This window comes from Dendrobates tinctorius, unplaced genomic scaffold (genome assembly GCF_039654945.1).
Source record: "Dendrobates tinctorius isolate UK_male_01 unplaced genomic scaffold, ASM3965494v1 ptg000079l, whole genome shotgun sequence".
Lineage (NCBI taxonomy): Eukaryota > Metazoa > Chordata > Amphibia > Anura > Dendrobatidae > Dendrobates > Dendrobates tinctorius.
Genome location: NW_027361747.1, coordinates 3,561,180 through 3,588,666, shown reverse-complemented (window position 1 = coordinate 3,588,666; position 27,487 = coordinate 3,561,180). Strand labels below are relative to the sequence as shown.

General features: G+C 47.0%; 1 protein-coding gene across 4 annotated transcripts in view; it reads left to right on the top strand.

The window, feature by feature from the left end:
* The first annotated feature begins 20,179 nt into the window (after positions 1-20,179).
* GUF1 (GTP binding elongation factor GUF1) overlaps positions 20,180-27,487 on the top strand; it is a 90,393-nt gene continuing 83,085 nt past the window's right edge. For all 4 annotated transcript variants that reach the window (XM_073583446.1, XM_073583448.1, XM_073583445.1 and 1 more), the window contains exon 1: positions 20,180-20,291. The gene's annotated coding sequence lies outside the window, so the exon portion shown is untranslated. The remainder of the gene's footprint in view (positions 20,292-27,487) is intronic.

The following is a 27,487-nucleotide window of genomic DNA, read 5'->3' as shown; positions in this document are numbered from 1 at the left end:
CAAGTTGTAAGCTTGGTCGCTCTTTTACTAGGATGTAGTTGTGCAGAACAACAAATGCTTTCACAACCTCATCAATAGTGTAAATTTTTAGATTAGTGGATGTGCGCAAAATGTGCAATTTCGATACCAGCAATCTAAATGCACACCTCACGGTTCCTTGTGCCCTTGTCAGTCTGTAGTTGAATTGTGTGATTTAAGTTCCGACTTGAGTATGGTTTAATGAGGTTGGCACACATTTGGAACGCCTCATCCCCAACAACCACAAAAGGCATTGGTGGTCCATCAGTGTTGGGAAGAGGTTGTGGCGGCGGAAATTTAAAATCATTCCCATACAGACGTTGGCCCATGTCATAGTTTTTGAACGTCTGCGAGTCATTTCCTCGTCCAAATGAGCCAATGTCTGCGGCAACAAATCTACACTCAGCAGGTGAGAAGACCATGCATACCAGGATTGGGAGGTGAGAGGACCATGCATACCAGGATTGGGGGGTGAGAGGACCATGCATACCAGGATTGAGGGGTGAGGGGACAATGCCATACCAGGATAGGTGTGTGAGAGGACCATGCATACCACGAAAGGGGGGTGAGGGGACCATGCATACCACGAAAGAGTGAGGGGACCATGCATACCACGAAAGGGGAGTGAGGGGACCATGCATACCACGAAAGGGGAGTGAGGGGACCATGCATACCACGAAAGGCGGGTGAGGGGCCCATGCATACCACAAAAGGGGGGTGAGGGGACCATGTATACCACGAAAGGGGGGTGAGGGGACCATGTATACCACGAAAGGGGGGTGAGGGGACCATGCATACCAGGAATGGGGAGTGAGGGGTCCATGCATACTACGAAAGGGGGGTGAGAGGACCATAGAATCATAGAATCATAGAATCGTAGAGTTGGAAGGGACCTCCTGGGCCATCTGGTCCAACCCCCTGCTCAAAGCAGGATTCGCTAAATCATCCCAGTCAGATGTCTGTCCAGCCTCTGTTTGGAGACTTCCATTGAAGGAGAACTCACCACTTCTCGTGGCAGCCTGTTCCACTCATTGATCACTCTAACTGTCAAAAAGTTTTTTCTAATATCTAATCTGTGTCTCCTCCCATTCAGTTTCATCCCATTGCTTCTAGTCTTTCCTTGTGCAAATGAGAATAAAGTTGATCCTTCTACAATGTGACAGCCCTTTAGATATTTGTAGACAGCTATTAAGTCTCCTCTCAGCCTTCTCTTTTGCAAACTAAACATTCCCAAATCCTGCAACCTTTCCTCATAAGACAGGGTTTGCAGACCGGTCACCATTCTGGTCGCTCTTTTCTGAACTTGCTCCAGTTTGTTGATGTCTTTTTTAAAATGTGGTGCCCAAAACTGGACACAATATTCCAGATGAGGTCTGACCAAAGAGGAGTAGAGGGAAATAATGACTTCACGTGATCTAGACTGTATGCTTCTGTTAATACATCCTAGAATTGCATTTGCCTTTTCTGCTGCTGCATCACACTGTTGACTCATATTCAGTCTGTGATCTATTAGTATACCCAAGTCTTTTTCACATGTGCTGTCACTTAGCCCTATTCCTCCCATTCTATATAAGCTTTTTTCATTTTTATTGCCCAGATGTAGTACTTTGCATTTCTCCCTGTTAAAAACCATTCTGTTAGTTGCTGCCCACTTCTCCAGTTTATTTAAATCTTTTTGAATCCTCTCTCTCTCTTCTCTAGTATTAGCTATCCCTCCTAGCTTTGTGTCATCAGCAAATTTAATCAGTTTACCCTCAGTTCCTTCATCTAAATCGTTGATAAAGATGTTGAACAATACAGGGCCCAGGACAGAGCCCTGTGATACCCCACTTGAGACATTCTTCCAACTGGATGTGTAGCCATTTACGACCACTCTTTGGGTCCGATCACTAAGCCAGTTATGAATCCACCTAACAGTTGCCTTGTCCATTCCATGCATACCATGAAAGGGGGGTGAGGGGACCATGCATACCATGAAAGAGGAGTGAGGGGACCATGCATACCATGAAAGGGGGGTGAGGGGACCATGTATACCACGAAAGGGGGGTGAGGGGACCATGTATACCACGAAAGGGGGGTGAGGGGACCATGCATACCATGAATGGGGGGTGAGGGGTCCATGCATACCAGGATTGGGGGGTGAGGGGACCATGCATTCCAGGAAAGGGGTGTGAGGGGACCATGCATACCAGGGGGTGAGGGGGACCATGTATACAGGATTGGGGGGTCAGGGGTAGAATGTATACCAGGATAGCAGGGTGAGAGCAAAATGCATACCAGGATAGGGGGGTGAGGGGACCATGAAACCAGGAAAGGGGGGTGAGGGGACCATGCATACCAGGATTGGGGGGTGAGGGGGACCATGTATACCAGGATTGGGGGGTCAGGGGTAGCATGTATACCAGGATAGGGGGGTGAGAGCAAAATGCATACCAGGATAGGGGGGTGAGGGGACCATGCAAACCAGGATTGGGGGCGTGACAGGAACCATGTATACCAGGATTGGGGAGTGAGGTGTAGCATGCATACCAGGATTGGGGGTTGAGGGGACCATGCATACCAGGATTGGGGGGTGTGAGGGGGAGCATGCATACCAGGATTGGGGTGTGAGGGGACCTTGTATACCAGGATTGGAGGGTGAGAAGACCATGCATATCAGGACTGGGCGGTGAGAGGACCATGCATACCAGGATTGGGGGGGTGAGAGGACCATGCATACCAGGATTGGGGGGTGAGAGGACCATGCATACCAGGATTGGGGGGTGAGGGGGCCATGCATACCAGGATTGGGGGATAAGGGGTACCATGCATACCAGGATAGGGGGGTGAAGGGACCATACATACCAGGATAGGGATAAGGGGGTACCATGCATACCAGGATAGGGATGAGGGGGTACCATGCATACCAGGATTGGGGGTGAGGGGACCATGCATACCAGAATGAGGAATAGGGTGCCATGCATACCAGGATTGGGGGAGTGAGGGTACCATGCATACCAGGATAGGGATGAGGAGTGCCCTGCATACCAGGATAGGAGAGGGGCAGCACATACCAGGATGGGAGACCATATACCAATAAAAATGCTCACCACCTGGGCGTAGAACGAGTTCAATAGCTAGTATATATATATAATACTGTATATACTCATATACAAGCCGATATTTTCAGCACTTTTTTTGTGCTGAAAACGACCCCCTCTACTTATACACAAGGCATGCGCCAGTAAGCCAGTGAGGGGGGGTGGGGAGCGGGGGAGCAGCTGCAGCTTCCGAAGAGATCATACGCACCCTCTTCCGCACCATTGCTGGTCTCCATCCCTATATCTCCGTCACGGGGCCTGAAGCTTCTTCCTATGTTGAGTGGTCACATGGGACCACTCATTAAAGTAAAGAATATGCACGCAACTCCACTCCCATAGGCATGGAGTCAAGTACGGACTGGGGCTGACGTTCAGCACTGGCATTAGAAATCACACCGGCCCATGTTGTCCCCGTTCCCAAGCACAAGATGGGATACATTACTAGTATTAACCTGGATGGAGGAAAGCAAGACTTACTACAAGACCAATATTTCTAATGATTCTTATGGCCTGATGGGGTAAGTGACGGAGTCAGCGACTTTGCGCTTTATCACAACTCTTAACAGTATGGGTGTCTTCAGTACACCGATTCTGTTAACAACGCAGCATACAAGGTGGCCCATGACCAGACAGGCCCTTCTGGCATTTGCCAGAATTGCCAGATGGCCAGTCCGGCCCTGCATGGAGTGCATATGCATTACTTTAATGAGCGGTACCATGTGACCACTCAGCACTGGCAGGAGCTGCCAGGCCCGGAACAACGGAGAAGGAGGGAAGTGCAGAGACCCTGCCAGGAGGGTGAGTATGACGGGGGAGGGTGAGCCATGCAATATTCACCGTTCTATAACCCGGCTGTGTCTTCCGCGTCCTCTGGCTTTGACGTTCAGGTCAGAGGGAGCGATGACATGGTTAGTGAGCGTCCTTTGCCTGAACAGTCACAGCGAGAGGACCTGGAAGACACAGCGGCGAGTGGCGGTGGAACGGGGACAGGTGAATATCGCAAGTGTCGGGGGGCTGAGCCAGTGGCGACACTGGCACCTGGCCCGCATAGCGCGCGGGTGTCCCCACCTGCTCAGGACACTGGCACCTGGCCCCCAGTGACGAGAGGTGAGTATGTCATTTTTTTTTATCACAGCAGCAGCAGCAGCATATGGGGCATATACAGTATATGTATGGAGCATCTTATGGGGCCATCAACCTTTATGGAGCATTATATGGGGCATATTATTCTATGGAGCATCTTATGCGGTCATCAACCTTTATGGAGCAGCATATGGGGCATATTATTCTATGGAGCATCTTATGGGGCCATCATTAACTTTTTATGCAACATTATATGGGGCATATTTCAATATGGAACATCTTATGGGGCCATTATTAACCTTTGTGTAGCATTATATGGGGTATATTTTAATATGGAGCATCTTATCAGGCAATCATCAACCTTTGTGAAGCATTATATGGGGCATATTTTAATATTGAGCATCTTATAGTGCCATCATTAACCTTTTTTGCAGCATTATATGGGGCTTATTTTAATATGGAGCATCTTATGGGGCAATCATTAACGTTTGTGCAGCATTATATAGGGCATATTTTAATATGGAGGATCTTATTGAGCCATCATTAACCTTTCTGCAGCATTATATGGGGCATATTTTAATATGGAGCATCATCTTATGGGGCCATTATTAACCTTTGAGCAGTATTATATGGGGCATATTTTTGTATGGAGCATCTTATGAACTGTATGGAGCATTATATGGGTCTCCTGATTCAATATGGATATTCTAAAACATTTAACCTACTGATGTCTCAATTAATTTTACTTTTATTAGTATCTATTTTTATTTTTGAAATTGTAATCGCGCCTACCCATAGAATAAAATAGAAAGATAAACGGGGTGCTCACTGTTGTATTAGGTGCTCAGAGGTAAAATCCAACACTGAATGTAATACAAAAACCTCGGCACACAAGATTCAAATGAAACTCAAATGAGTAAAGATCAAAGTTTATTAACTCCAAAGTATCATAAAGACCAATATTCCACAGAAAAAAATTCAACGTTTCGGCTATAGCGCCTTTTTCAAGAACTTATCTGCAGAATAAACAAACGATATATGCACTTATTGTACAGGAAATATACAAAATAATAAATCATAATCCACATAAAATAAAGACTCAATACATTGAGTATCATATACACTTAAATAGTTTATATAGACCCAGAGTAATACCTGTGGAAATAATAATCCATGGACATCAGAGTCAAATTCATCATACATGTCACATAGGTGTGGAATGCCTCATGAAAAAGAAAAAAGAAAAAAAAAAAATCATATTGAAAAATTTAATACAAAAACATAGTGCGCCACCAGGGAAAATTTACCAGATCATACCAATTCAAAATTTGCGATGCAATATATGAAAGTAATATACTCCATATAAATGATTGCAGAAAATTGCAGACAAGGATCCTAGTCAGAATACATTGTGCGCTCTATAAATATGCAATGTAATATATGAAAGTAATATGCTCCACATGATTAATTGCAGAGAATTGCAAAAAAGATCCTAATCCAAATCCAATGTGCGCTCTATAAACGTCCCTTATCCAGATATAACTCGGTCCAAGCATACCTAGTTGAAAGTCTGTGGATTGCGTGCAAGTGCACCCTGGTAACCCGTGCGGTGTGGCCCGTCTCCGCCATGATAGGACACGGCTCTCTTATATCGGAGAAGCTGAGAACTTCCGGGGTAAGAGTCAGCGTCCCAGAGATAGAACTGCGCATGCGTCGTCGGCATATACCGGAAAAAGCCGAAGTGAAAAGCCGAATGGTTGTGAGATGACGTAAGCAGGCTTACAGGGGAATACCGAACTCAGACGGGAAACTGACATTAGAAAGAAGGAGAGTTTAAAGCCGCCACCACCATCCGACATATCTGGATAAGGATCATTTCCCACGTGCATTATCAAACTAAAAAAGACAAGAAAAGACAAGAAAAAACAAGAAGAGATAAATAAGAGGCATACACATATATATGAAAAAACCATGATAATTATTTCCACCAACATTTGAATACTAAAAAATAAGAAACAAAATATAGCCTACATTGCACCCACTAGAGAAGAACCACAAGTTTCAGAAATCCTTACAATGTAAAATAAATATATAATAAAGAAAAGAGAAAAAAATGTCTAATCGACAGAGTAAACCGGTCATGGACAGTCAAATGATATGACCCAAATTTAATATAACCAGACTAACACCCGATTTCATATTCTCTGTTTAACCCCAACGGTGTTAGGGTCTGCAAAGTATGAATCCAGAAGTATTCACGCTCCTTCAATCTTTTAATCCTATCTCCCCCTCTTCTAGTCATTGGCACCCAGTCAATGACTTGGTACCTTAATTGTGCCACAGAATGCCCACATGATATAAAGTGGGCCGGAATCGGTAACAAAGTTTTTCCACATCTAATAGTGGATTTGTGTTGAGAAATGCGGTCTCGGATATGCTGAGTAGTCTCCCCAACATATCCGAGACCGCATGGGCATTTGATCAAATATACGACAAAAGAATCACATGTGAAGTATCCATTAATAGAGAAATGTCGTCCTGTACGGGGAGATCTTTTATAACACATAAGGGGTCTAGACATAAACTCAGGGATGTTGGGATATGAATTTTTCAATACATCCCAATGTCGTAATATGCAACCTCTAATAAGAGTACTGTAAGGATGAAAAGTGCTAACAAATGCTAACTTATTGGTCTTATCTCTATGAGGGGAGGGAAACCTAGATTGTTCTAGAATCCGAACTGAATAACCCCTTTTACGAAAACGTGTCTCCATTTCTTGATGTCTCAATTTTCTAGTGGATGGATCAAAGACGATCCTATCTATTCTTACGTGTTGTGATTTTGGTAACGCACGCTTCACATGTCGTAGATGGCTACTATCGAAATGAAGTAAACTATTTTTATCTGTGGGTTTTATATACAAATCTGTTCCGATTGAGCCATCAGAATTGATGAATACAAGAGTATCAAGGAAATTGATCGAATGATAGTCATAGTGAAGAGAAAAAGTGAGACCCATAATATATGCATTAAGTTTATTAGAAAACTCCAAAAGAGTATCCTCACCCCCCGTCCAAATCATAAAAACGTCATCTATATAACGTTTCCAATACGAAGCATAAGATATAAATAGAGGATCACCGTATACGAAGGATTCCTCAAAATACGACATAAAGATATTGGCATTGGCACCTTTGTGTAGCATTATATGGGGTATATTTTAATATGGAGCACCTTATCAGGCCATCATCAACCTTTGTGAAGCATTATATGGGGCATATTTTAATATTGAGCATCTTATGGTGCCATCATTAACCTTTTTTGCAGCATTATATGGGGCTTATTTTAATATGGAGCATCTTATTGAGCCATCATTAACCTTTCTGCAGCATTATATGGGGCATATTTTAATATGGAGCATCATCTTATGGGGCCATTATTAACCTTTGTGCAGTATTATATGGGGCATATTTTTGTATGGAGCATCTTATGAACTGTATGGAGCATTATATGGGTCTCCTGATTCAATATGGATATTCAAAAACATTTAACCTACTGATGTCTCAATTAATTTTACTTTTATTAGTATCTATTTTTATTTTTGAAATTGTAATCGCGCCTACCCATAGAATAAAGTCACCTAATCACTTATACCGCACGAGGAACAGCATAAAAATTAAATAAAACCAATTCTTCAGCTGCTGTAGATATTTTTGCAGTAAGTCTTGGCGCACATTTATCCTGCGCTGTACATTGAGCTCTTACACAGGGGTTTCCATGTAAATCTTTGAAATATGTAATTCAGACAGAACACCCGGCCGATGATTTCCAATAATGAGACAGATGAAGTGACTGTGGACACTGTCTGGCCTGTGATCCCGCGGTGTCCATTTTTTAGTAGTGCATAAAAGTGTCATTGTTCACAGTTTTGTGCACCTCTGAAAAGAAAAATGCTGAACAGAGGCAAGACAGAGTCCAGAGTAACTCTGCTGTCTCATTATAGAAAGTGGATCCCTGAAGGTTTTCGCGTGAATCATGGCACTCGAAGAGTTAGATGGAAACCACAAAGTAAGTGCTCAGCAAAAAGCGCTGGATAAATGTGATCCCAAATGTTATGTAAAATGTTTCCAATAAAAGCTTCAACTTAATCCACAAAAAAAGCAAGCACTTAGGCCTCTTTCACACATCAGGTTTTCGGCGTCAGGCGCGATCCGGCGCTTTTGACTAAAACCGGATCCAGCGAAATGCAATGCCGGATCCGGTTTCCCCCCCATTGACTTGCATTAGAGCCGGATCGAGCCGGATGGCCATGCGTTTCATCCGATTTTCGCCGGATCCGGCAATGTGACGCGATCCGGCGTCTGGAAAAAACGGCTATTGTAACGTCTTTTGTCTCCGGCGAAAAAGCCGGACACGCCGGATCCGGCGTGTCCGGCTTTTTCATACAATGAAAGCCTATGAGCGCCGCAATGCGCCGGATCCGGCGACAGCCGGATCCGGCGGCCGGATCCGGTTTCTTTGGTCTGAGCATGCTCAGTAGCTCTGCCCACAGGACATATATAAAAGCAAGACAGTGGGACCCTCAGCCACACCCAACATGCCACCCAAGCCAAGAACCAGGAGCAGGAGAAGGCAGCAGACATCTGCAGCAGCAGCACCATCAGCACCACCCCAAATGGAGCAGCATGCTGAACAACGGGAGGGGAGTCCAGCAGCAGATGAGAGACGGTAATTATCAAATCCCCCATTCCTCCAAACTAGGGCTATGGAATATCAAGATATTCATTGGCCCTTTGTTTCTCTTTATTCAACAGCCGCCCAATAGATGCAGCAGCAGCAGCAGCAATGGCAGCAGCAGAAACACCACCCACAGCCATGGAGTCTGGCCATGAGGAAGACAGCACATCTTCTGGGAGCCCTCCCTCGCATCGTCAGCGTTTGACGGTAAGTTTTTATTTCCAAAATCCATCATCTCTGTAATATATGTGTATTCATTGCCTTTTATTTCAAAACAGGAATCACAAGATGAAGAGGAGCTCCCAGAAGAAGAAGGAAGGGGTGGACAGACACTTGGAGTGGGCTCACAATTGGTAAGTTTTTTGCATCAAACACAGAAACACAACATCACACTACACACAACACATAGAAAACAATGTTCTGCAGACCACACACAGCAAACAAATGCCTACATCCAAAGACATAACATTTTTTGTTTTCTTCTCTAGTCTTCCCAATCTGGTGCTCGGCCAAGAGGTCCTCGCAGTGCCTCCCAGGGTCGTCGGCGACAGCAACGCGGCGGTCACCAGCGTGTAAGTATAAATATTTTTGCTTTGTTTTTTTTGCACTTTTTATTTAATTTCTTTTGTGGAGGCTAATTAAGTTATTTTTGTCTTTTTCTTTAACAGCCTTCACAGCGTGCTCCCGACTCTGACGGTGAGGATGGAGGGATTGATGTGGACCGCCTCATCGATCTCGTCAGAGAAAGGGAGCCGCTCTGGAATATGGCTGACCGCCGCCACGCTGACCTGATCGTTACCCGACGACTCTGGGAGGAAATCTGTTCGCTCCTTGTGGACCGCTGGGAGGACCTCGAAGCTCGGGCCCAGATTAAAGAGCGTAAGTATATACAGTACCGGTTGCTTGATTTAAACCAGTGTTTCCCGAACTCCAGTCCTCGTGGTCCCCACAGATCATGTGTTCAGGATTTCTATTTACTTTGGAAATCCTGAAAACATGACCCCTGGGGACCATGAGGACTGGAGTTTGGGAAACACTGATGTTGTATACTAACCACTTTGTCCTTTCTCGTTTCAGGGGAGAGAATTGTGAAGCGGTGGCGGTCTGTGAGGGATCGTTTCAAGAAGGAGTTCAATAAAGAGATGCGGGCCCCGAGTGGATCTGGAGGACGCAGGAGCAAGTACAAGTACGCACGAGCCCTGTCGTTCCTCCGGGAGACAATGCTCACCAGAAGGTAAATATTACACACCACATGTGACAAAAAAATGTTTAGATGTAACTTTTTTTCTTCAGCCAGGGCCATACCATGTCACTATTTTAATTGTTTTTTTTTCTCTTTATTCCAGAGCACGGTGAGCAGCACTCGGGAGCCTGCACGATTGGACCCTTCTGAGGCGATCCCTGAGGAGACCGGCACCGAGGGACACTTCGACCGCCCCGGTACATCTGCACCTTCCCAGCCTTCCCACACATTCGACCCATCTGTCCCATCCACCAGCACAGGAGCATCGTGGCCGCCTACATTACATGAAGCTGCTGGTGAGGAGATCGCTTTCCCTTTACCCCACCCTTCTGCCACTGCCACCTCTAGTACACCTGCGGGTACTGGGCGGCAGCGGCAGAGGGGTCAGGAAAAGAGTTATGCGCCAGAGTTCTTGCATCTGAATGCATCTTTCCAGAACTGTCTAAAAGTCTTGTCAGAGCAAATCTCCGCAGGCTTTCAGCAGATCAACTCCAGCATTCTGGAGGTGAAGACACTTCTGCAAACCATGCATTCAGAAGCAAGATCTTCGCCAAACCACACCTTTTTCAGGTCTGTTGTGGAGCGCATGGCAACCCTATCTCCTACCCAGCAGATGCATGTAATGCATTCGTGCCACGGTGCTCTACAGCAGGTTACCTCCCAACCTCCACCTCCCACCACTGTAGTTCCTCCACCTGCACCCCCTCCAGCCACTTTCCATCCTCCCCCTCCTATTACATCTGCACCCCCTCCAGCCACTTTCCATCCTCCCCCTCCTATTACATCTGCACCCCCTCCAGCCACTTTCCATCCTCCCCCTCCTATTACATACCAGCAACCTCCCCAGTACCAGCAACCTCCCCAGTACCAGCAACCTCCCCAGTACCAGACATCTCCCCACTTCCAGCAACCTGCCCCGTATCAAACTCCTTCCCCGTACCAAACTCCTTCCCCGTACCAAACTCCTTCCCCATACAACTTTCCATCAACATCATCTGCTCCTACAGTCCCTGCCCAACCCTCCACTCCACCGCCCACCACCTCTTCTGCCTCCCACATGTCCACCCATTCTGTAGCTTTTTCCACACCATCACCTCTAACTGTTCCTTCCCCACCACGATCCCAGTCCTCTCTCCACACTCCCATTGTCGAAGTGTCCCGCAGCCCCTCCAGCAGTATTTCCACCCCACACTACACAGATTTATGATGTGTTTTGTAATAAAAATGCCCAGTTGGTTTCAAACCTTTATTAAAAAAGGTTTTTTAACTTTAAAAAACAGTTTACAAAAAAAAAATATTTTAAATAAAAGTTAAATTATTGTTTACACTGGTCGTCTGTCATTTCTTTCTGCGGCGAAATATGTTTAAAAAAAAGGTTAAATACAGGGTATTTAAAAGGTAAAAAGGTATTCAAAACCAGGTATATAACTGTGGGTAAATTTTAGCTTTTTGCCACAGTTGTGTTCCTGGTTGTGTTTGAAGCAAAGTATTTCACCTAAAAAGTTGTGTTTATTGTTGGTGATTTCCTAACAATGTACACAACTTTTGTTAAAAGGTGAAATACTTTGCATAAAACACAACCAGGTACACACCTGTGGCCTAAAGCTAAAAATAGAGACCATGACAAGATAGCCAACTTTGGTTGGCAAAGGTATATACTGTTGGTACAGAAGGTACACAAGTTTGGTTAGGGCACAAATCTTTCACACTCTGTCATCCTGCCAGTGTACTCTGCCTTGAGGTGACATAAAGTATAGTGCAAAATTGTCCCTCATTACTGAAACCGTCACAGAACTTCTAGTGGTAATGTCATGGTAATCATAGAATCATAGAATCGTAGAGTTGGAAGGGACCTCCTGGGCCATCTGGTCCAACCCCCTGCTCAAAGCAGGATTCGCTAAATCATCCCAGTCAGATGTCTGTCCAGCCTCTGTTTGAAGACTTCCATTGAAGGAGAACTCACTTCTCGTGGCAGCCTGTTCCACTCATTGATCACTCTAACTGTCAAAAAGTTTTTTCTAATATCTAATCTGTGTCTCTTCCCATTCAGTTTCATCCCATTGCTTCTAGTCTTTCCTTGTGCAAATGAGAATAAAGTTGATCCTTCTACAATGTGACAGCCCTTTAGATATTTGTAGACAGCTATTAAGTCTCCTCTCAGTCTTCTCTTTTGCAAACTAAACATTCCCAAATCCTGCAACCTTTCCTCATAAGACAGGGTTTGCAGACCGGTCACCATTCTGGTCGCTCTTTTCTGAACTTGCTCCAGTTTGTTGATGTCTTTTTTAAAATGTGGTGCCCAAAACTGGACACAATATTCCAGATGAGGTCTGACCAAAGAGGAGTAGAGGGAAATAATGACTTCACGTGATCTAGACTGTATGCTTCTATGTAATCTTGCAAGGTGGTTTCTTCAGAGGTGTCCTCAATGGAAATGGGTTCCTTGCAGATAACAAAATTGTGGAGTACCACGCAAGCTTTGATCACCTCATCCACAGTTTCTGTCTTGAGGTTGATCGCAGTCAATAGGACCCGCCGTTTGGCTGTCAGAATACCAAAGGTACATTCAACCATTCTTCTTGCTCTTGTGAGGCGGTCTTGTCAATCCTCTGCTAGAGTACGGTTTCAAAAGGTGTTCTGAAAGCTGGAAGGCTTCATCCCCTACACAGACAAATGGCATAGGTGGACCAGATGTTTGCGGCAGCGGTCTAGGTGGTGGGAACTGGAAGGTGTTTCCATACAGTTTACGCCCCATGGCAGACAGTTTGAAAACTTGAGAGTCATTGGAGCGGCCATAGGCCCCAATATCAACCGCAATAAATTTGTATTCCGCGTCAGCGATGGCCATGAGGACAATTGAAAAATATTTCTTGTAATTGAAATATTCCGATCCCGATCCAGCTGGCTTTGCAATGCGGATATGTTTCCCGTCCACAGCCCCCTTGCAGTTGGGAAACTGACATATCTGTTGAAACTTGTCAGCAATTTCAATCCACCTCTCTGTTGTGGGCTCTGGTAAAAATTCTTCAGCTAAGGAGTCCCACAGTGCACGGCATGTGTACTTCACAATTCCAGATATGGTGGAAATCCCGAGTCTGTACTGGAAATGCAGTGACGAAAGGGATTCTCCAGTTGCAAGAAATCTGTGGGGAATTAAAAAACAATAAATTAGTTTTAAATCACAGCATTACATACCAAAACTGAGCTATAACACTTGGAGATACAAACTACCACCAACAAGATTGCAGTGAAAGTGTGCTCTGATGCGATCACATCCAATAAATGTGGCTTACCTTAAAGTCACCATCAGACACTCTGCGGGTGAAACAGAGAAGCGGCAATAGGTGTCCGCTTTTCTTATGAGTTGTGCAATGCGCTCCACCAAGTAATCAAAATTCTCCATTTTCATCCTAACATATCCAAAAAATGTATCCGGGTTTCGTCGAAGGTCCATGCAGAGTGTAGAATAGACCCCACGCGTCATTCTCTTGGCTGTGATGGGGTGGATCCACAAACGTCGTCTACGATGCCTGACGCGCTGCTGTCTCGCTCTCTCCTTCTCCAGAACAATCACCCTCAAACGATTCGCCTCCGCTATAAAATCCGCCAAATTCTTCAAAATATTTCCAATGACAACATCCATCTTCGCCAGTAACTTGCTCTTCTCTCCAACCTGCACTTTCTCCTCTACAACCTGTCAAAGAAGGGCTGTAGGAACATGCTATATATAGTTTTCCAGTAGCCAATCCCGTTCGGAAGGCCACAAGGGTCAATTTTAAAAACCAGATCCGGCGTAATCCGTCGAAAAACGGATAGAAAAACGGATGAACCGGATGAGACGGATCCGGTTTTGTCTGTCAAGAAAAAGACGGATCCGGCAGAAAACCGGATCCGTCACATCCGGTTTTACTAAACATTTGCCGGATCCGGCGTTCCGGCACGACGCCGGATCGCGCCTGACGCCGAAAACCTGATGTGTGAAAGTAGCCTTACTCACTACAAAAATAGTGTCCCCATGCAGGTCCATCACCTGTCAGTGGAAATATATGGGGCTTCCACACATTACTAGTAGCACAAAGGGTCTGGAAAAGCGCTATGGCTCCTTGCCCCCCCTCCTCAAAAAGAATCCAGCAAATTCTGTGCTCCCAAATCCAAATGCCCTTCTCCCTTCTGAGCCCCAGTGTGCCTAAACCACACTTATAGTAAACATGCTTTGCATTTCTGTAATGTTGACTTCCTTCCTATTTTTACAGTGGGTGTCTCCAGAGGCATGAGTTGGACGCTACAACGCACTGGTTACTACAACAGCAGTTTGCAATTTGCTCAGTAACAATCACCCATGGAGTCAAAATTCTCTGTCAGACAGAAAGGAGCCCTAAACCACCTGTAGGACTGGGATCTAACTATCCCCGCGCCCAAAGGTACTGTACCTCTAAAGGTGAGGAGATTTGGGCCACCAGCCTTACTGTTCTCCTGGTGTTTCCTAAGCTGTCTTCTCCCCCTTCCCCATGAGGCTTGGGAGAGAAATTCTAGTGTATCAACACATAAGACAGACAGGGATAACAGAAAGCAACAAACATACAAAATACTCACAAAAGGTAAGAAGGTATATAGGGAGTGATAGGAATGTGAAAACTAAATGGAATAAGACAATGAAGAAAGCATACACCCCAAACCAGTATGGAACAATCTCCAGTAGCAACAACGATCTCCAATTCAGCACAGCGTCTCCAAGGAGCTAGGAAGAAAAGATTGACTGGCAAAAAAAAGATCTGACCAAATTTTATAGGGAGAGGAAATGATCAGGACAAGAACAGGTGTGAGATAGAGCTGCAAGTTTCTAATGAGCATAGAAAGGGTTGTTAACCTCTTCAGCACCAAAAGAAACTAAACACAAACACATCAGCTAAATGGAAGATATGTGATTCACAAAACGTGATTTTCTAGCCCCAGATCTCCCAGGAGGATGTGACCCATTCATGACATCATCATTACACTCGTATATAAATTCCCAAAGGAGTATAATTTCCAAACTATGGTCACTTGAGGGTGGATTCTGCTCTGTATACGGAGTCCGCAAACTATTCTAGGAAAATATGCGCTCCAGGAATTAAATAGTGCTCCGTCATTCCCGAGTCTTGTCATTTGGCTAAGCAGTACTGTAAAGTCACATAAGGGGTATTTCAGCATTCAATCAGAATCTGTGGGACAAATTTGGGTGCCATTTATACCGATTTTTTTCCATGTGAAAATGTGAAATCTGGGGCTAAAACAAATTTTTGGTCATAAGAATGTAATTATTTTATCTTCTCCTCCAAATGGTATAAAATTCTGTTACACACCTGTGGTATCAATATGATCACTGCACCCCTAGATTATTTCATAAAGAGGTGTATTTTTTAAAATGAGTTCACCTATGAGGAGTTCTGCTGTTCTGACACCTCAGGGCCTCTCCCAATGGGTCTTGGCACCTGAAAACCATAAGGATGGAGTCACACACAACGTATAAAAATACGGTCCGTTTTACATGGACAAGAATCACAGAAATGTTCCCTGAACAGTGATCCGTATGTCATCTGTCTGCAATGCGAGGATGCGATTTCTTCGCATCTAAGCATCCGTGTGACATCTGTATGGCACCAGTACGGCGAGATTTGAAAAATGGACATATAATGGATCCATGGCCTCAAATATTCGTGAAGACATATATGCAGTCTATATACATGTATATATGTCAGTGAGACAGATATATACAGTGCCAGTATTCGGCTCCCTGGAACTTTTCAACCTTTTCCCACATATTATGCTTCAAACATAAAGATACCAAATGTAAATTTTTGGTGAAGAATCAACAACAAGTGGGACACAATTGTGAAGTTTAACGAAATGTATTGGCTATTTTATATTTTTGTGGAAATACAAAAACTGAAAAGTGGGGCATGCAATATTAGTGTGTGTGTGTGTGTGTGTGTGTGTGTCAAATTTTGGAGCTGTAGGTGTTAAATTAAAGGATTAATTCATGGAAAAAACTGACGTGAGCTCCCACGCAATTTTCTCCGCCAGAAAGGGAAAGCCAGTGCCTGAGGGCAGATATTAATAGCCTAGAGAGGGACCATGGTTATTTCCCCCCCTTGACTAAAAACATCTGCCACCATCCACCCCAGAAAAGGTTCATCTGTAAGATCCGCCTATTCCGGTACTTACCCGCTCTCTTCCCATTGCCCTATAGTGGGTGACATATGGGGTAATAAGGGGTTAATGTCACCCTGCTATTGTAAGGTGACATTAAGCCTGGTTAATAATGGAGAGATGTCAATAAGACACCTATCCATTATTAATCCACTAGTCTGAAAGGGTTAAAAAACACACATTAAGAATAAATACTTTTAATGAAATAAACACAAATTTTTGCCACCTTTAGTAAACTCCCAATCCATTCAAAGCCATCGTTCTCCTGTAAAAAATCCAAAATAAAAAAGCAACAATATCCCATACTTATCCGCCATACAGTCATGTCCCACACCCCAATCTATCTCAAGGGGTTAAATAGTTTACAACCAGGAGCGGTGCTAATGCGACCGGCCCGGCTGTAAACCATGGAGGAATGAAGGAAAAGCTGCCTGCGCAGCCTCCCCACCTGACCGAACATGAACTCATTAGCGTGGGAAAGTTTCTGAACATTTTCCCACGCTGTCAGTTCACCGCGGGTCAGGCGGGGAGTCAGCGCAACTTAAGTGACTACCGCTGATGTCACATGCTGCGATTTCACCCGCGCATATAATACGGGCGAGAAAAGAATGGATGATGGGAGCCGCCCCATAGATTAACATTGATCTGGGTGCTATGCGATTTTTGTCTCGCACAGCACTCGTCCGTATTTCTCTCTAGCGTGACTCCGGCCTAACAGTAAATTCTGCACTATAATATGGCGCTCCTTCACTTCGAAGCTTTGCACTCTGCCTGAAAAGTATTTCCTGTTTACATATAGGGTATTGGCGCATTCAATTTTTACAACAAGCTAAGGTTACATTTTTCCTATTAGCTCTTAGACTAAACTTAAACTAAAAATATGGAGCTAAGAATAACATTTTAGTGGCAAATATGTAATTATTCTTTCTTCACCATCCAATAGTTTTAAAATCTGTGAGGCACATGTAGTGTCACTATGATCACTACACCCCTAGATTAATTCATTGGGGGGGTGTAGTTTGTAAAATGAGTTCACATATGGGGGGTTTTAGTTGTTCTGGTACCTCAGGGGCTCTGTCAATGTAACATGGCACCCTCAAACCATTCCAGCAAAATCCGAGCTCCAATATGGCGCCTCTTCCCTTCTGAGCTTTTCCCTGTGCCTTAAAAGTAATTTTCAACCACAGGAGAAATTGCACAACAAATTGTATGCTCCATTTTTTCCTGTTACCTTTGTGAAAATAGAAAAAAAATCAGGTCTAAAGTGAAATATTTTTGTGAAAAATATTTACCGTAAATGTTCATTTTTGTTTCCACATTCAAAAAATTCCTGTGAAGCACCTGAAGGGTTAATCAACTTCTTGAAAATGGTTTTGAGCACCTTCAGGGGTGCAGTTTTGAGAAAGATTTCACTTTGGGTATTCTTTGTCACATAGACCCTTTAAAGTCACCTCAAATATGATTTGGTACCTAAAAAATGGTTTTGTAAATTTTGTAAAAATGGGAAATCGCTGGTCAACTTTTAACCCTTCTAACTTCCTGACAAAAAAATGTTGTTTCAAAAATTGTGCTGATGTAAAGTAGACATGTGGGAAATGTTATCTATTAACTATTTTGTGTCACATATCTCTGTGATTTAAGGGCATAAAATTTAAACGTTTGAAAATTGCAAAAAAAAATTCATTTTTGCCAAATTTCCTTTTTTTTTTTCCACAAATAAAAGCAAGTCATATGGAAGAAATTTTACCGCTATCATGAAGTACAATATGTCACGAGAAAACAAAGTCAGAATCACAGGGATCCATGGAAGCGTTCCAGAGTTATTACCTCATAAAGGGACAGTGGTCAGAATTGTAATAATTGGTCCGGTCATGAAGATGAAATCAGGCTTGGGTGGTAAAGGGGTTGTCACCTTTTGTACTGGTGCTGTTCTTGCCATTTTGGCATTCGTTCACCCCAAGGCTCTCGTGCGCTGGTGCGGTGTTGTGACATGTGACTCCAACGCCTTCTGGGTGACTCCTGGACATCTTCTGAGGGTCTTCTTGGCGTCGTCTGGACGTCTTCTGGGAATTTTCTGGGCGGCTTCTGTGCATTTTCTGGGTGTCTTCTTGGTGACTTCTGGGCATCTTCTTGGTGACTTCTGGGCATTTTCTGGGTGTCTTCTGGGCAATCTCTTGGCGATTTTTGTGCGTTTTCTGGGCGACTTCCCACTGACTCATCCCACAAGTCTTGAGCGTCTTCCTGAAGAACGGTCCGGTCACTTCTTTTAACCACTTGGCGTCTTTGGAAACCTGAAGTGATTAGGAGTCTCTCAAATATGTGAGCAGCGGGTCACTTTTACAAAGCAATGTTCATTTCAGTCTTTAGAGTGTTTTGTGGGGTCTTTTTAAAGGTGGCCCTTCACGATATCAACTTGAAAAAAAACATGGTGTGAACAAAACCCTTATGCGTTTTTCCAGGACAACTCCAGAAAAAAATGTAGAAATAGAAATAAATGGTGTTTCTCTCTCACACACCACCTCCTCATCTCGCCCCGTCTGTCGGTGTTCCTCAAGGCTCAGTCCTCGGACCCCTACTCTTCTCCATCTACACCTTCGGCCTGGGACAGCTCATAGAATCCTACGGTTTGCAGTATCACCTCTACGCTGATGACACGCAGATCTACCTATCTGGACCTGACCTCGCCTCCTTACTGACTGAAATCCCACAATGTCTGTCTGCTATCTCAGCCTTCTTGTCTGCTCACTTTCTCAAACTGAACATGGACAAAACAGAATTCATCATCTTTCCCCCATCTCACTCTACCCCTCCACCAGACAAATCCATCAATGTCAATGGCTGCTCTCTTTCCCCAGTCCCGCTCGGTGCCTTGGAGTGATCCTCGACTCTGCCCTCTCTTTCAAACCACATATCCAAGCCCTTGCTTCCTCTCAAACTCAAAAATATTTCCCGGATCCACTCATTCCTCAACCATTAAACCACAAAAGCACTAGTGCACGCCCTTATCATCTCCCGCCTCGACTACTGCAACCTCCTACTCTCTGGCCTTCCCTCTAGCACTCTGGCACCACTCCAGTCCATCCTACACTCTGCTGCCCTACTAATCCACCTGTCTCCCCGCTATTCCCCAGCCTACCCCTATGCCAGGCCCTTCACTGGCTTCCTATTGCCCAGAGACTCCAGTTCAAAACCCTAACCATGACATACAAAGCCATCCATAACCTGTCTCCTCCATACATCTGTGACATGGTCTCTAGGTACCTACCCGCACGCAACCTTCGATCATCTCAAGATCTCCTTCTCTACTCCCCCCTTATCTCTTCTTCCCACAACCGCATACAAGACTTCTCCCGTGCTTCCCCCATACTCTGGAACTCCCTTCCGCAACACATCAGACTCTCACCATCAACGGAAACCTTCAAGAAGAACCTGAAGACCCACCTGTTCCGACAAGCCTACAGCCTGCAATGATCCTCGGTTCTACTGAACCACCGCACAACCTGCTCTACCCTCTCCTACTGTATCCTCACCCATCCCTGTAGACTGTGAGCCCTCGCAGGCAGGGTCCCCTCTCCTTATGTACTTGTGTGTCCCTTGTCTTACACATGTTTACTATACTTGTCTATATTTCCCCTTTTCACATGTAAAGCGCCATGGAATAAATGGCGCTATATAAATTTATAATAATAATAATAATAAATGGTAATGGTTTTCTAGATGCTGTTGAACTGCTTTTTGAAAAGGATTTTGGACTGGATTCGTTAAAAAAAAAAACAAAAAAAAAACTGATGCAAAAATGTGAGAGTGCACAGTGCTTCCATAAACGAAACGAGAAAACCCTAAACCTCCTGGTGGCATTGCCGCTTTAAGAGCAGCAGAGACGCGGTGCATGCCGGGAGGCTGTCACATGGAGCCCGGGACTGGAGGAAGACAGCCAGGTGAGTGCAGCTGCCGGTGACACATGGCCGCCAGTGACTCCCGGTGCCCCGCCCAGCACGCAGGGGGCGCTGTACAAGCCTTCTCAGTGTCACGGGAACACTTCGCACACACTTTGCGGCTTATATGAATAATGTCGCACATCTGCTGTCGTCTCTAGAATGGCGCAGGCTCATCTGTAGCGTTTCAGTGACCCTGACCCCTTTTCTCCCCATACAAACTTGTAGCAATCTCCCCTTCTTTCTTGGAGAGCAGACCCCCCCAATCAGGAGGAAACCTCAGAGTTCTGCCACTAGAGGGAGCCCTGTGCATGGCATTTACACTGCACCCACCATAGCGGTCTCCTCCGAGCCCCGGCGTCTCACCACTGAGGGCAGAGGACTGCACAGCAGAGCTTCAGGCAGCTTAACCCCTTCCTGACTGGGTAGATAAAATATCTACTCTCACTAGGAATGGTGTGCTGCCTCTGATTTTTGGATTATATATGGAAAAATGGGTATGCATTACTGTACATAGTTTTGAGACTTTTTTTTTTTATATAAATTGTTTCACCATACCTTCCAACTTTTTAAGAAGGGAAAGAGGGACAAAGGCTGCTGAGCGCGCCGTAGCAAATTTTAGGCCACACCCATTTCACAACTAGCCACACCCATGTCCATGCCCAAAAAACACCCTTTTAGCACTGCTGATCACACTGACTGGTACTGAGGAAAAGAAAGAACAGAGAGAGAAAAAAGAAAACGGAGAGGGGAATGAAAGAAAGAACAGAGAGAAAGACAGGGGAATGAAAGAGCGAACAGAGAGAGCGGAATGAGAGAGCGGAATGAAAGAGCGAGCAGAGAGAAAGAAAGAGCGGAATGAGAGAGCGAGCAGAGAGAAAGAAAGAGCGGAATGAGAGAGCAAGCAGAGAGAAAGAAAGGGGAGTGAAAGAGCGAGCAGAGAGAAAGAAAGAGGGGAATGAAAGAAAGAACAGAGAAAGAAAGAGGGGAATGAAAGAAAACAGAGAGAGAGAGAGAAAGAACAGAGAGAGAAAGAAAGGGGAATGAGAGAGCGAGCAGAGAGAGAAAGAAAGGGGAATGAGAGAGCGAGCAGAGAGAAAGAAAGGGGAATGAGAGAGCGAGCAGAGAGAGAAAGAAAGAGGGGAATGAGAGAGCGAGCAGAGAGAGAGAAAGGGGAATGAGAGAGCGAGCAGAGAGAAAGAAAGAGGGGAATGAGAGAGCGAGCAGAGAGAGAAAGAAAGAGGGGAATGAGCGAGCAGAGAGAAAGAAAGAGGGGAATGAGAGAGCGAGCAGAGAGAAAGAAAGGGGAATGAGAGAGCGAGCAGAGAGAGAAAGAAAGGGGAATGAGAGAGCGAGCAGAGAGAGAAAGAAAGGGGAATGAGAGAGCGAGCAGAGAGAGAAAGAAAGAGGGGAATGAGAGAGCGAGCAGAGAGAGAAAGAAAGGGGAATGAGAGAGCGAGCAGAGAGAGAAAGAAAGGGGAATGAGAGAGCGAGCAGAGAGAAAGAAAGGGCAATGAGAGAGCGAGCAGAGAGAGAGAAAGAGGGGAATGAGAGAGCGAGCAGAGAGAGAAAGAAAGGGGAATGAGAGAGCGAGCAGAGAGAAAGAAAGAGGGGAATGAAAGAGCGAGCAGAGAGAAAGAGGGGAATGAAAGAAAGAACAGAGAGAAAGAAAGAGGGGAATGAAAGAAATCAGAGAGAGAAAGAACAGAGAGAGAAAGAAAGGGGAATGAGAGAGAGAACAGAGAGAAAGAAAGAGGGGAATGAGAGAGCGAGCAGAGAGAGAAAGAAAGGGGAATGAGAGAGCGAGCAGAGAAAGAAAGAGGGGAATGAGAGAGCGAGCAGAGAGAAAGAAAGAAAGAGGGGAATGAAAGAGCGAGCAGAGAGAAAGAGGGGAATGAAAGAAAGAACAGAGAGAAAGAAAGAGGGGAATGAAAGAAAACAGAGAGAAAGAACAGAGAGAGAAAGAAAGGGGAATGAGAGAGAGAACAGAGAGAAAGAAAGAGGGGAATGAGAGAGAGAACAGAGAGAAAGAAAGAGGGGAATGAGAGAGCGAGCAGAGAGAGAAAGAAAGAGGGGAATGAGAGAGCGAGCAGAGAGAGAAAGAAAGAGGGGAATGAGAGAGCGAGCAGAGAGAGAAAGAAAGAGGGGAATGAGAGAGCGAGCAGAGAGAGAAATAAAGAGGGGAATGAGAGAGCGAGCAGAGAGAAAGAAAGAGGGGAATGAGAGAGCGAGCAGAGAGAGAAAGAAAGGGGAATGAGCGAGCGAGCAGAGAGAGAAAGAAAGGGGAATGAGAGAGCGAGCAGAGAGGGGAATGAGAGAGCGAGCAGAGAGAGAAAGAAAGGGGAATGAGAGAGCGAGCAGAGAGAGAGAAAGAGGGGAATGAGAGAGCGAGCAGAGAGAGAAAGAAAGGGGAATGAGAGAGCGAGCAGAGAGAGAAAAAGAGGGGAATGAGAGAGCGAGCAGAGAGAGAGAAAGAGGGGAATGAGAGAGCGAGCAGAGAGAGAAAGAAAGAGGGGAATGAGAGAGCGAGCAGAGAGAGAGAAAGGGGAATGAGAGAGCGAGCAGAGAGAGAAAGAAGGGAATGAGAGAGCGAGCAGAGAGAAAGAAAGAGGGGAATGAGAGAGCGAGCAGAGAGAAAGAAAGAGGGGAATGAGAGAGCGAGCAGAGAGAAAGAAAGAGGGGAATGAGAGAGCGAGCAGAGAGAAAGAAAGAGGGGAATGAGAGAGCGAGCAGAGAGAAAGAAAGAGCGGAATGAGAGAGCGAGCAGAGAGAAAGAAAGAGGGGAATGAAAGAGCGAGCAGAGAGAAAGAGGGGAATGAAAGAGCGAGCAGAGAGAAAGACAGAGGGGAATGAAAGAAAACAGAGAGAGAAAGAACAGAGAGAGAAAGAAAGAGGGGAATGAGAGAGAGAACAGAGAGAGAAAGAAAGAGGGGAATGAGAGAGCGAGCAGAGAGAGAAAGAAAGAGGGGAATGAGAGTGCGAGCAGAGAGAGAAAGAAAGAGGGGAATGAGAGAGCGAGCAGAGAGAGAAAGAAAGAGGGGAATGAGAGAGCGAGCAGAGAGAGAAAGAAAGGGGAATGAGAGAGCGAGCAGAGAGAGAAAGAAAGGGGAATGAGAGAGCGAGCAGAGAGAAAGAAAGAGGGGAATGAGAGAGCGAGCAGAGAGAAAGAAAGAGGGGAATGAGAGAGCGAGCAGAGAGAGAAAGAAAGGGGAATGAGAGAGCGAGCAGAGAGAGAAAGAAAGAGGGGAATGAGAGAGCGAGCAGAGAGAAAGAAAGAGGGGAATGAGAGAGCGAGTAGAGAGAGAAAGAAAGGGGAATGAGAGAGCGAGCAGAGAGAGAGAAAGAGGAATGAGAGAGCGAGCAGAGAGAGAAAGAAAGAGGGGAATGAGAGAGCGAGCAGAGAGAGAAAGAAAGAGGGGAATGAGAGAGCGAGCAGAGAGAGAAAGAAAGAGGGGAATGAGAGAGCGAGCAGAGAGAGAAAGAAAGAGGGGAATGAGAGAGCGAGCAGAGAGAGAAAGAAAGGGGAATGAGAGAGCCAGCAGAGAGAGAAAGAAAGAGGGGAATGAGAGAGCGAGCAGAGAGAAAGAAAGAGGGGAATGAGAGAGCGAGCAGAGAGAGAAAGAAAGAGGGGAATGAGAGAGCGAGCAGAGAGAGAAAGAAAGAGGGGAATGAGAGAGCGAGCAGAGAGAAAGGGGAATGAGAGAGCGAGCAGAGAGCGAAAGACAGAGGGGAATGAGAGAGCGAGCAGAGAGAGAAAGAAAGAGGGGAATGAGAGAGCGAGCAGAGAGAGAAAGAAAGAGGGGAATGAGAGAGCGAGCAGAGAGAGAAAGAAAGAGGGGAATGAGAGAGCGAGCAGAGAGAGAAAGAAAGAGGGGAATGAGAGAGCGAGCAGAGAGAGAAAGAAAGGGGAATGAGAGAGCGAGCAGAGAGAAAGAAAGAGGGGAATGAGAGAGCGAGCAGAGAGGGGAATGAGAGACCGAGCAGAGAGAGAAAGAAAGAGGGGAATGAGAGAGCGAGCAGAGAGAGAAAGAAAGAGGGGAATGAGAGAGCGAGCAGAGAGAGAAAGAAAGATACAGATGAAAGAAAGGTTATAAAGAAACAAACAGTGAAAAAGAAACATTCTATAAAGATACTATAGCAGTCCGGCTCCCATTGTAATGCCTCCCGATGCAGGACATATCATGATCCACTCACATGGCCGGCATCCCCGATTCCAAGGTGATCCTGCTGTCCACGCTATGGAGGAGGACATGGTGATGGATCTGAAGCATTCCCTGAAGTGCTTCCATGGTTCCGTCACAATCTCATCCCGAAATTACCTCATTTCCGGTCAGCTTCTAGCACGTCGCTTCCGGTGGAATGTCACGTGTGAATTTTAAAGTTCTCTTTAGGGCTCCGCCGGGTACTCCTGTGTCCGCGGGAAAAGTAAGCTCCCAGCCGGGGCAGACTATCAAAATCAGGACTGTCCCGCTGGATCCGGGACACCTCATACACACACAGTTCCGCTTTGTATGCCTCGTACACACACGGTTCCGCTGCACACACCTCGCACACACACGGCTCCACTCGGTAAACCTCGTACACATGCGGCTCTGCTCCATACACCTTGTACACTTGTTGCCACACTCTGTATGTTAAACCTTGTACACATATGGCTTCACTCCGTAAACCTTGTACACATGCGGCTTTGCTCCATACACTTTGTACAAACGCGGTTCTGCTCCATACACCTCGTACACACGTGGCTCTGCTCCATAAACACACGGCTCAGCTCTGTACACTTTGTACACACAGGGCTCCGTTCCGTACACCTCGTACAAACACGGCTCCGCTCCATACACCTCCTACACACGTGGCTCCCCTCCGTACACCTCGAATACACGCGGCTCCACTCCTTGCACATATGGCTCCATTCCGCACACCTCGTACATGTGCGGCTCTGCTCCGTACACATCGTACACATGCGGCTCTGCTCCGTACACTTCGTACACACATGGCTCCGCTCCGTACTCCTCGTACATATGCGACTCTGCTCCGTACACTTCGTACACACGCGGCTCTGTTCCGTACACCTTGTACAGACGTGGCTCTGCTCCGTACACCTCGTGCGACTCTGCTCCGTACACCTCGTACTGGTGCGACTCTGCTCCGTACACCTCGTACTGGTGCGACTCTGCTCCGTACACCTCGTATACGTGCGGCTCTGCCCCGTACACCTCGTACATGTGCAAACCTTCTATATCATACACGTGCGGCTCCGCTCCGTACACATTGTACACATGTGGCTCTGCTCCGTCCACACAGCTCCGTTCTGTACACCTTGTACACGTGCAACTCTGCTCCATACACCTCGTACACGTGCGACTTTGCTCCGTACACCTCGTACACGTGCGACTCTGCTCCGTACACCTCGTACACAGGCGACTCTGCTCCGTACACCTCGTACACGTGCGACTCTGCTCCGTACACCTCGTGCACGTGCGACTCTGCTCCGTACACCTCGTGCACGTGCGACTCTGCTCCGTACACCTCGTGCACGTGCGACTCTGCTCCGTACACCTCGTGCACGTGCGACTCTGCTCCGTACACCTCGTGCACGTGCGACTCTGCTCCGTACACCTCGTGCACGTGCGACTCTGCTCCGTACACCTCGTGCACGTGCGACTCTGCTCCGTACACCTCGTGCACGTGCGACTCTGCTCCGTACACCTCGTGCACGTGCGACTCTGCTCCGTACACCTCGTGCACGTGCGACTCTGCTCCGTACACCTCGTGCACGTGCGACTCTGCTCCGTACACCTCGTGCACGTGCGACTCTGCTCCGTACACCTCGTGCACGTGCGACTCTGCTCCGTACACCTCGTGCACGTGCGACTCTGCTCCGTACACCTCGTGCACGTGCGACTCTGCTCCGTACACCTCGTGCACGTGCGACTCTGCTCCGTACACCTCGTGCACGTGCGACTCTGCTCCGTACACCTCGTGCACGTGCGACTCTGCTCCGTACACCTCGTGCACGTGCGACTCTGCTCCGTACACCTCGTGCACGTGCGACTCTGCTCCGTACACCTCGTGCACGTGCGACTCTGCTCCGTACACCTCGTGCACGTGCGACTCTGCTCCGTACACCTCGTGCACGTGCGACTCTGCTCCGTACACCTCGTGCACGTGCGACTCTGCTCCGTACACCTCGTGCACGTGCGACTCTGCTCCGTACACCTCGTGCACGTGCGACTCTGCTCCGTACACCTCGTGCACGTGCGACTCTGCTCCGTACACCTCGTGCACGTGCGACTCTGCTCCGTACACCTCGTGCACGTGCGACTCTGCTCCGTACACCTCGTGCACGTGCGACTCTGCTCCGTACACCTCGTGCACGTGCGACTCTGCTCCGTACACCTCGTGCACGTGCGACTCTGCTCCGTACACCTCGTGCACGTGCGACTCTGCTCCGTACACCTCGTGCACGTGCGACTCTGCTCCGTACACCTCGTGCACGTGCGGCTCTGCTCCGTACACCTCGTGCACGTGCGGCTCTGCTCCGTACACCTCGTGCACGTGCGGCTCTGCTCCGTACACCTCGTGCACGTGCGGCTCTGCTCCGTACACCTCGTGCACGTGCGGCTCTGCTCCGTACACCTCGTGCACGTGCGGCTCTGCTCCGTACACCTCGTGCACGTGCGGCTCTGCTCCGTACACCTCGTGCACGTGCGGCTCTGCTCCGTACACCTCGTGCACGTGCGGCTCTGCTCCGTACACCTCGTGCACGTGCGGCTCTGCTCCGTACACCTCGTGCACGTGCGGCTCTGCTCCGTACACCTCGTGCACGTGCGGCTCTGCTCCGTACACCTCGTGCACGTGCGGCTCCGCTCCGTACACCTCGTGCACGTGCGGCTCCGCTCCGTACACCTCGTGCACGTGCGGCTCCGCTCCGTACACCTCGTGCACGTGCGGCTCCGCTCCGTACACCTCGTGCACGTGCGGCTCCGCTCCGTACACCTCGTGCACGTGCGGCTCCGCTCCGTACACCTCGTGCACGTGCGGCTCCGCTCCGTACACCTCGTGCACGTGCGGCTCCGCTCCGTACACCTCGTGCACGTGCGGCTCCGCTCCGTACACCTCGTGCACGTGCGGCTCCGCTCCGTACACCTCGTGCACGTGCGGCTCCGCTCCGTACACCTCGTGCACGTGCGGCTCCC